Source organism: Patiria miniata, unplaced genomic scaffold (assembly GCF_015706575.1).
Source record: "Patiria miniata isolate m_02_andy unplaced genomic scaffold, ASM1570657v1 HiC_scaffold_26, whole genome shotgun sequence".
Classification (NCBI taxonomy): Eukaryota; Metazoa; Echinodermata; class Asteroidea; order Valvatida; family Asterinidae; genus Patiria; species Patiria miniata.
Window position 1 is genome coordinate 6,442,284 of NW_024037065.1, and position 10,753 is coordinate 6,453,036.

At 40.3% G+C, this 10,753-nt stretch overlaps 2 non-coding genes across 2 annotated transcripts; both read right to left on the reverse strand.

The window, feature by feature from the left end:
• Positions 1 to 2,786: 2,786 nt before the first annotated feature.
• Positions 2,787 to 2,860, reverse strand: Trnac-gca. Its single transcript has one exon. It is a non-coding gene; the product is annotated as a tRNA-Cys (tRNA).
• Positions 2,861 to 10,386: 7,526 nt separating this feature from the next.
• Positions 10,387 to 10,460, reverse strand: Trnac-gca. The gene has a single exon. It is a non-coding gene; the product is annotated as a tRNA-Cys (tRNA).
• Positions 10,461 to 10,753: the final 293 nt, after the last annotated feature.

Sequence of the window (10,753 nt, forward strand, 5' to 3'; positions counted from 1 at the left end):
GCTAACCTCGACTTGCGGAAGGTCCATGTGCTAATGCAAAGTTCGTGTTGGTATATAGACAGTTAACCCCTGAAACTTACTGCTGCCCACGTGCGTTGAAAATAATAAGGAAACCACTGGGATTTAAGTGCACATCGTTGAGCAGTCCCATTCTCCATCTTTTGCCAAAATTCCTGAAACAACTTTTTTTTTCAAATATCGGCACATGGATTCGGACCTTAAATTTTCTTGACACACCAAATCGTACTTAAATTAGGGGGTTCGTCAATATCGAGGTTCGAGCGACACTACGTGTGAAAAGTACTGGTAAAAGTCCATACGTTGCATTGGGCCTCTCATTGGGGCCAGGGCCTGCAAGTAATCTGGTCTTATCTCCCCCGCGCTTTTTAATTTCGCCCCAAACGCTGTCTACGGAGGCTGAAAGTGACCATCCGAGTTTCCGCGTTTCCTTGATCTCGGAAAGATGAAGTACTTAGAAATTTAGGAAAAATTTCCTTAACACTCGTATCTCGGGTATAGTCGTCACCTTATACCGTACGAGTTTCAGGGAATGACGTCTTTTCATGATAAGGGATCTAAGAAAGACTTCATAAAATATTTTTAAAAACAATTTGCGGATGGTCAGTTTAAGCTTCCGTAGTCTACCGACTAAATCGTTGCCGATAACATAAAATACTCGAAAATGGACAATATTCCAATTAATGCAGGTGCAATATATCTCACTGTATTCGTAGTCTTCTGACGTGTGTCGTGTAATATTATCTGCGGCGTGATCTGCAGGAACATCATATTACCCGATAACAATTATAACGTCTGTTTGAAATGTATAATTTGTGGAGTTCGTAAACCCCTCAATGTAGGCCTAATGACTTTCATTCAATGTGTCTGTTGATTGTTTTCACATGGGCAGATTTCCTTACCAAGGGAAGTTGTAACCCCCACTCACAGTAGTTTTTACACCCTCCGCGTGCGTATCAGTTTTATAACCAGAAATTTTTATGGTGTGTGAAATTGGTGCAAGTTTATGAAAACAATTTCACGAACATAGAAGTTGTGAGTATTTTTAATGAGTTTTGGTAGTACGCGTAATTACCATTGGGGTCTGTGGGAGTCGATTTGCAGGTCCGCACCCATATAAAAAAAAACACCTTACGGGACACTTGTACGGGACACTTGTGTGGATAGAGGAAATTAGGCTCGTTCGGTTGGCATAACATATTTTTCTGAAGGGGTAATATGCTGCGTTACTATAGACTGAGCGCATTGTTCCTATATTTGAGTGGTCCCAAACGAAACAGTTGAGTTTTAAATTAACCAGCTTTTTATTGCTCATATATGAAGCCCGGGAAGGGACAGGGTGGATTTTTTTTTGGAGTTTGCTAATTCGTTCGCACGAATTACTAATTCGTTCGCACGAATTACTATTTCGTTCGCACGAGTTACTAATTCGTTCGCACGAATTAGTAATTCGTTCGCACGAATTAGTAATTCGTGGGAACGAATTACTAATTCGTGGGAACGAATTAGTAATTCGTTCGCACGAATTACTAGGCCTAATTCGTTCCCACGAATTACTAATTCGTGCGCACGAATTACTAATTCGTTCCCACGAATTGCTAATTCGTTCGCACGAATTAGTAATTCGAGCGAACGAATTAGGAATTCGTGCGAACGAAATAGCAATTCGTGCGAACGAATTAGCAATTCGTGCGAACGAATTAGTAATTCGTGCGAACGAATTAGCAAATGCCAAAAAAAAATTCCACCCTGTCCCTTCCCGGGCTTCATACTCTTAATAAAAAATAGTCATGATTTTTTTTCCGCGGACCATCAAACACTGTCCTGGTTCTCACCGCTAATCGACCATACCAGTACGGTCCGCTGTGACACGGGCGAAATACAGTTCCAATCCGGCTTTGCACAACGCGGCAACACGGAACATGACTTGTGTACGCGTTACCGCGGCGCTCATAATGTTAATATATCGGGGTTTGTCTCTGTGAAAAGCGCGATAAAACTGTTCGTGTGTTTTTTCATATCAATTAATGCGACTTTCTTAATTAATTTCTTGGATAATAGGAGTCAATATTCCTCTTTATGTCTGGACACTTGTTTTATTTTTGGAGCCATGTTGATACTTATTTTCACTGTTTGAAATTGACTGATTTAACGTGGTTGCAAATACATGGTTCAAACAGTTGGACTCCCTACCGTATTCCTAGCACTCTGGCTTGCCTCTTGCGGCATTGTCAGAGCAAAAACAAAAACATACTCTCCACCACGGGATTCGTTGCTTAATCTACGGATATGACAACAAATTTGCCACCAGACCCTCCGTGCTGGGACTGGGAGTAGTCAGGAACGACAGACGATTTTGTCACACACAAAAAAAGACGGGGAAGGGTGAAACCCCACATCCCTCTTCTAGCGATGCCCGTGTGTTGAGCGCTGGTTCTGTGTTATGATTTAGTGGTTCGTTAGCCTGCTTAGACTCTTACTGCCGCGACTGAGAGAAGGGGTATCGCTACCCCGTGCCGGACGCGAAGTCGCACCAGAGAAAAGCACAAGCCTCGCACGATGGTGTCCAAGCCTACTATACCGCGTCCCAACTTGTTTTATTTCAAGACAACTCGGGTGACAGAAACAAATTCGGACGTCCTTGCACGAAGGTCTGTCGGCAAATTTGCTGCCAACTACCACCTTTGAATCGGTTTTGCTTCGTCCCTGTGTATATATTGCCATGGGTTGTAAGCTCTCGCAAAACCCAAAACCTTGAAAACTTAATGTGAACGGACACCTGGATTCGAACCAGGGACCTTTCGATCTGCGGTCGAACGCTCTACCGCCGAGCTATGTCCCCCATGCTACACCCAGTTTACATAACAAACATTAATACTCAACAGAACTGATGCCTCACTAAGTCCTGAATTTGGCGATAGTTGACAGCATTGGTACTACATTGTATTTAGAAGGATTAGGCAGGACGCTATTTGGTATGAGTATAATAAATTATGCATTATATAATAAATAATGCATTATATAATAAATAATTAAAGTGTGCAAAAATTATATATAAATAATAAGTTACCAAATAAATTATATAATAAATAATTAAAGCGTGCCAAAAATTATATATAAATAATGAGGTACCAAATAAATTATATATAAATAAATAAAGTGGGCAAAAAATTATATATAAATAATGAGGTACCAAATAAATTATATATAAATAAATAAAGTGGGCAAAAATTATATATAAATAATGAGGTACCAAATAAATTATATATAAATAAAAAAAAGTGTGCCAAAATTATATATAAATAAAAAGTTTGCAAATAAATTATATATAAATAAAAAAAGTGTGCAAAAATTATTTATAAATAATAAGTTTGCAAATAAATTATATATAAATAAAAAAGTTTGCAAAAATTATATATATATAATAAGTTTGCAAATAAATTATTTATAAATAATAAGTTTGCAAATAAATTATATATAAATAAAAAAAGTGTGCAAAAATTATATATATATAATAAGTTTGCAAATAAATTATATATAAATAATTCTAGTTTGCCCAAAATTATATGTAAATAATTAGGTTGCAAAAAAAAATATATATAAATAATGCAGTGGCAAATAAATGTATTTACATATAATGCAAACTGCCAAACAATTATTTACATATAATTGTCCGGGAAACTGAATTATATAATAAATAATGAATTATATATAAATAATTTTGTTAAATAATTTATTTACACATGGCACCTCATAATTTGGTGGGGGAATTCTTTTGTATTTTTCAAAACTTGAATTATTGAGTGGTTTTTTTTTTGTTTCGGGGCGGGTAGGGTCTAGCCTAGAGGATATGGGAATACACGGGTGTTTATTGAAGGCGTGTCGAGGGCACGCCCTGCTTGGGGGTCCGACGGCTGCCCTGGGAAATTGTAAAATCTACGATGATTCCTCTTGCACTCTAAGGCAATTTGAGAATAAGCTTGGAACTTTTGCATCCCGATTATTATTAATTGGCCCCATTTAAATAGAATCACAACATTAATAGTCGGGGAGGGGATGCAAGTAAATGGGGACATAGCTCAGTGGCGCAGCAAAGATGAACGAAAGAAAGATGCTTATTTGTAGGGACATGAACAAAATAATTTCAAGGATTCTTAATGGTGAATTGAACTGATTTCAGCAAGGGACAAAAGTTGCAACGGAATCAAAATCGCTTGGAAAAAGTGGGTTCCGGTCCGGACCTAGTTCCCCCCGCGCTTATTAATGTCGCGCGAAACACCGTAGGTCTAGCAGTCTACGGAAGCCTACAGTGACCATCGGATTTTCCGCATTTCCTTGATTGCGGAAAGCTGAAATACTGGACATTTAAGAGTTCTTTCCCTTATACTCGTATCTCGGGTAGACGATTGTACCTGACACTGTACGAGTATCGAGGAAAGACGTCTTTCCATTGTGATATATCCAATAGGAAAGACTTTATAAAATATCCATTTTTGCGGATGGTCACTCTAAGCTCCCGTAGTCTACCGACTAAATCTCTTATCATATATAACAAAATTCAAGAGAATATATTCGACATGGAGAATATTCCAATTAATGCAGGTGCGATATATCTCACTTCATTCGTAGTCTTCCGACGTGTGTCGAGTAACATTATCTGCGGCGTGATCTGCATGAACATCATAATGATCCAAACAATTATTATTATAACGTCCGTTTTAAAAGGTGTAATTTGTGGGGTTTGTAAAAAAAAACCTCAATGTAATGACTTTCATTGGATTTGTCTATTGATTGTTTTTACGTGAGCGGATTTCCTTGGCGAGGGAAGTGGTGAATCCCACAATCTGTGACTTTCCACTCACAGTAGGTTTTACCCCCTCCGCATGAAAGTACATAGCATATTGTGTAGGATATTGTTGCAAGTTTATAAAAACAACTTTATGAACAGTTATGTCTATATTCAATAAAAAGATCACACAATTCAGTTGTCCACCGCTGATCATTTACCGTTGTACGAACTGATGGATACCCATTAAATACAATGACACATGGACGTTTTCCCACCTCCATCAGCGACACCACGAAGTAACACTCATGTACGCCTTCACTAAAAACTAGCAATCGGAAAAAACGGCATCTAAAGTTGAACGCCTTCTAAAACAACACTTTGCGTCGAAACTGCAAAGTATTTTCAGTTGGCCTTGTGGACACTTGGTGTATTGAATTTATTAAATCTGCTGTTTTTTCACCCGTTAGTATATAAAATCTTCAAGAAATAAGAGAAATAAGGTGAGTGTTAGTTCGTGAAACCGAAAAAGCTGCGAAACTATCAATTTTTGTTTTTCACGAAGTATATGTAGTACGCTTCAATGTAGGTGAGTGCTACTTCAGGTCAGCGCGCGCGCGCTCAAACAAGGAGAGTGTTACTTCGTAAAAACGTTTTTGTTCGCATTTGAGCAGAGTGCGCGCGATGCATTGGTAAAATAATGGAACTTGAGTGTTACTTCGTAAAAACGAAAATTGTCACTTTTGCACAAACGTTGCCATGGATAATTAGCGTAATTATTAAAGTAAAGCACTTGAAGCTTTGACTAACTTCGTGCAATGGAAGGCCTTGATAAATAATGTTTACAAATGTAAAAAATTGAAAATCGAAGAAAAAAAATGGTTTAACACGTGGAGTGTTACTTCGTGGGGTCGGTATTTATACCGGAGTCTTATTTAGATTTGAAAACCGTCCTGTGTGTATATCTGTAATTCTTACTCAGTTCAATACTTCATAATAGGTGCAGATCTGTAATAGGCCAAGAATTGCTTACAGGGCCAAATCACAATTTGTAGGCCTTCAAATTCTCAGGTATTAGAACATTTTGAGTGCCGTGAACTTGAGGTTTTGTAAACAGAAGGGTGGAAGCCGTGCAGAGGACTGTCAGCTCGTATTTCTGGGAAATTTGGATGAAATTAGGCCCAAAATGGCCAACTCTATTTTGCAATGGAGCGTAGGCGTCCATTTTCAAAGTGGCGATGGTCTTCAGGACTGCTTTTAGGGGTGATCATCTTTGGATGGAATTTTCTCCCAGATGTTATCAGTTTAAAACCCCCCCCCCCCCAAAAAAAAAATGAACAGAATATGAAAACGGATGAAATAAGCTTTAATTTGATGTGTGTCTCAAACACCTTGGAGAGTTGTGAGTGTTTTTAATATTTTTTAGAAGTATACGCCTAATTACCGTCGGGGTCTTATGGGAGTCGATTTGCAGGTCTGCACCCATATAAAAAAATAACACTTTTGCTTCGGGTCACGAGGATAGAGAAAAGTAGGCTAGGTCGGTCGACATAACATACTTTTGCTTAACTGTAGGGTTATGAACAAAATATTTCAAAAAATTCTTCGTGGTGTGTTAAACTGATTTCAGCAGGGGAAAAAAGTTGCAACGGAAACAAAATCGCTCGGAAAAAGTGGGGTCCGAACCTAGTCCTGTTTCTCCCGCGCTTTTTAATTTCGAGCGAAACACAGTAGGCCTAGCTGTCTACGGAAACCTATTAAAATGACCATCCGATTTTCCGCATTTCCTTGATTTCGGAAAGATAACATACTGGACATTTAAGACGTCTTTCCCTTGCCACCCCCCCCCCCCCCCATTCACCCTTGCGTACGGTATGAACTCCAGGATTCCTCAAGATTCCTGCCAGCTTGCCTTGCGCGGCATTGTCAAAACAAAAATCCAAAGTTATTTCACCATGGGATTCGTTGCTTAATGACACCAAATTTACCGCCAGACTCTCAGTGCTGAATGTGGTCAGGAGCTTTTTTTTCAGGTAATACAAATTTGCCGACAGACGATTTTGTCACACAAAAAGACATCCTCTTTCGGGGCGGGGTCGGGGTGGGGTGGGGTTGAGGGGTGAAGCGTCACACCCCTGTTCTACATACTGGACATTTAAGTACGAGTGTTGACGTGACTTCTGTGTTTTGATTTAGCCGTTCGTTGATAGCCGGCTGATACTCTTAATGCCGGGAACGACGAACGATTTTGTGATTTTTGTCACCAAAAAAAGATTTGGGGAAGGGGGCGGTGGAGGTGTGAAACCCCACATCAGTCTTCTAGCGATTCTCGCGTCTTGAGCCCTTGTTCTGTGTTTTGATTTAGTGGTTTGCTAGCCGGCTGAGACTCTTACTGCCGCGAATGAGTGACCGATAAAAAAAATCTGACTTCCTTCCGGATCCGCGACGGTCTGTCGATAAATTTGCTCCCCAACTCCCACTCTTAAATCAGTCTTGCTACGTCCATGTGTATATTGCCATGGGTTGTAAACTCTCGCACCACCTGGAACAAAACAAAATGTGAACGGACACCTGGATTCGAACCAGGGACCTTTCGATCTGCGGTCGAACGGTCAACCACCGAGCTATGTCCCCCATGCTACACCTGATTTAAACTAAGAAACATAAATACGCAACTGATGCCTCGCTATAAGTCCTGAATTTGGTGATAGTTGACTACAGGATTATGCAGGACGCTATTTGGTGGGGGATTCCTTTGTATTTTTTTCAAAACTTAAATTATTGAGTATTTTGATTTATGCTTCAGGTGCGGTTACGGGTCCAGCCTAGAGGAAACGGGGAATACACAGGGGATGGAGGTTAAGTGAAGGAGTGTCGAGGGCACGCCCTGCTTGTTGGAGGTCCGACGGCAGCCCAGGGAAAATTGTGAAATCTACGATGATTCCTCCTGCACTCTTAATTAGGCAATTTGCAAATAAATTTTGGAACTTTACCATCCCATTATTTAATTATTATTAAATTAATAACAGGTGACTTCACACCTCATTTTTCCTTCTTTTTTTTTTAAATGTATTTTGGCTTTGTTAAAGTGTGGGGGCACCCAACTTCTGTAGCATCCGTGCTGAAAGGTAGACATGGTTTTTCTTTTCACTGGTATCATGATGAAATTGTCGGTGACTTAAGGACGATATGCCCCTTTAATAATGGCCAATATTTTCAAAGGATGTAGGCTCATCCGAAAGTCCATTGAAGCCTGATTTTGGTATTCCTATGCCATTTTATGAAATGGAGCGAGCCCCATATTTTTAACTATTTTCTCTAATTTGGTCACTTTCGTTCAGACTCACCCTGTATTACATAAATGTCAAGAGAATATACTCGACATGGAGAATAGTCCAATGAATGCAGGTGCGATATATCTCACTTCATTCGTAGTCTTCTGACGTGCGTCGTGTAACATTATCTGCGGCGTGATCTGCAGGAACATTATATTACCCAATAACAATTGTAACATCTGTTTGAAAGGTGTAATTTGTGGGTTTAATAAAAGCCTCAATGTAATGACTTTCATTCAATTTGTCTATTGATCGTTATCACGTGGGCGGATTTCCTTGCCGAGGGAAGTTGTGACTCCCCCGATCCGTGACTCCCCACTCACATGTAGTTTTCACCCCTCCGCGTGCGTATCAATTTTATAATAACCAGAAAGTATGGTGTGTAGAAAATTGTTGCAAATTTGAAAGAAAACAATTTTATGAACATAGTTGTGTCTGTTTTAAATATAAAAAAATCCACACAATTCAGTTGTCCACCGCTGATCATTTACCGTTCTACGAACTGATGAATACCCATTCAATACAATGACACACGGACGGAGTTTTCCCACCTCCATGAATCAACAAAAACTTGCAAAGAAAATATGGCATCAATATTTCAGGAAAAAGAAGAGTTGACTTGTAGTTTGTTCGTCATATTCAAAACACAAAATCTGACAGTAAAAGTAATTTTCAGTCCTGACTCAATGTAATCAGAATGTATTTAGATTTGAATGCCTGTGTGTAGGCCCAATCTGTAATTGTTACTCGTTGCAACAGGTCATAAAAAAATAACTTAGCTTTGGGTCACATGGATAGAGGCAATCATTAGGGTCAGTCGGTCGGCGGCATAACATTTTTCTGAAGGGGAGAATATGCTGTCTTGCTAGATGGAGCGCCTTGTTCCTGTGTTTGAGTGGTCCCAAACGAAGTAGTTGACTTTTTAATTTATCAGCTTTTCATCGCTCATATTAATATCATAATGAAAAAGGTCGATTTTTCCGCGGACCATCGCACTGTGTTTTGGCCACACCGCTAATCGACCAGACAATGCCACACGGTCCGCCGTGACACACGGGCAAAATAGAGTTCCAATCCCGCTTCGCACAACGCGGCAACACGGAACATGCGTATACGTAATATCGATGTTACCGCGGCGTCAATACGTTGACATATACCGGGGTTTTTCTGTGGAAAGCGCGAGTTAAACAAGGGCGGATCCAGAACACACTTTTTTGGGGGGGGGGCGAAAAAAAAAATTGTGTCGCCCAAAAAGTGGGTAAAAAAATTACGGCGTGGGGTTCGGGGCCTGCTTAAGGGCCCCGAAATTTTTTTGGATTCTCGATGCTCTGTGGTGCGATCTGAGGCAATTTCTGACCACTTTAGCCAATTTTTTTTAGGAAAAGATGGTGGTGTACACATTGCCCGCCTTTATTGCGACGTCACATAAAAAACAACAACAAATGGTTTCGGTTTTTGGGGGGGGGGGGGGGCCATGGCCCCCTTTGGCCCCCTCCCGATCCGCCCTTGGAGTTAAATGATTTTTCTCCCCATCCCTATGAATGCGAGATTCTTCATTAATATCTTAGATTAAAGGAGTCAATATTTCTTTTAATGTCTAATAGGACACTTGTTTTATTTTAAGAGCCATGCTGATACAAATCACTGTTTGAAATTGACTAATTTTACATGCTTGCAGATCCAAACAGTCAGTGGTCTCCCTACCGTATGATCTTCGGGATTCCCAGCCGTCGTCTTGCCTCTCGCGGCAGTGTCAATTTGCCCTTCGTGCTGGAAGTAGTCAAGAACGACGGACGATTTTGTAATTTTTGTCACCAAAAATAGACTTGGGGAAGGAGCGGTGGAGAGGTGAAAACCCACGTCGCTCTTCTAGCGATGCCCTTGTGCTGAACTCTTGTTCTGTATTTCTATTTGGTGGTTCGCTGCTTAACCTGCTGAGACTCTTAGTGCCGCGACAGAGTGAAAGGGTATCGCTACCCCGTGCCGGACGCGAAGTCGCACCAGAGACAAGCACAAGCCTCGCAACCTGCCTTGAACGATGGTGTTTCACGTCTGCTACCCCATCCCACCTTTTAGGGGGTTTTTTTTCACGACAACTCGGGTGACCGCAAAAAAAAATCTGATTGGCCTCCCATAAGGTCTGTCGGCAAATGTTCTCCCCAACTCCCACCTTTGAATCGGTCATGCTACGTCCCTGTGTATTGCAGGGTTGAAAACTGTGACATAACCCGGAACAAAAACTAAATGTGAACAGACACCTGGATTCGAACCAGGGACCTTTCGATCTGCGGTCGAACGCTCTACCACCGAGCTATGTCCCCCATGCTACAGCCAGTTGAAACTAAGAAACATAAATACTCAACTGATGGCCTAACTAAAAAAAATGTGAATTTGACGATAACGTTTTTAGGCTACATGTATTTCAAATTATAATAATAATAATAATAATAATCTACACACAATAACAATAAATACATAAAATTTGATATTAAAACAAAAGGATATACAAACAATAAGAAACCAAGGAAACACGACACACGAAAGACAGAACGTGGACAGTGTAGGGCTGCCACAATAGGAGTAAGCTATTTTGTGGCGGAATGTTTTGTATTTT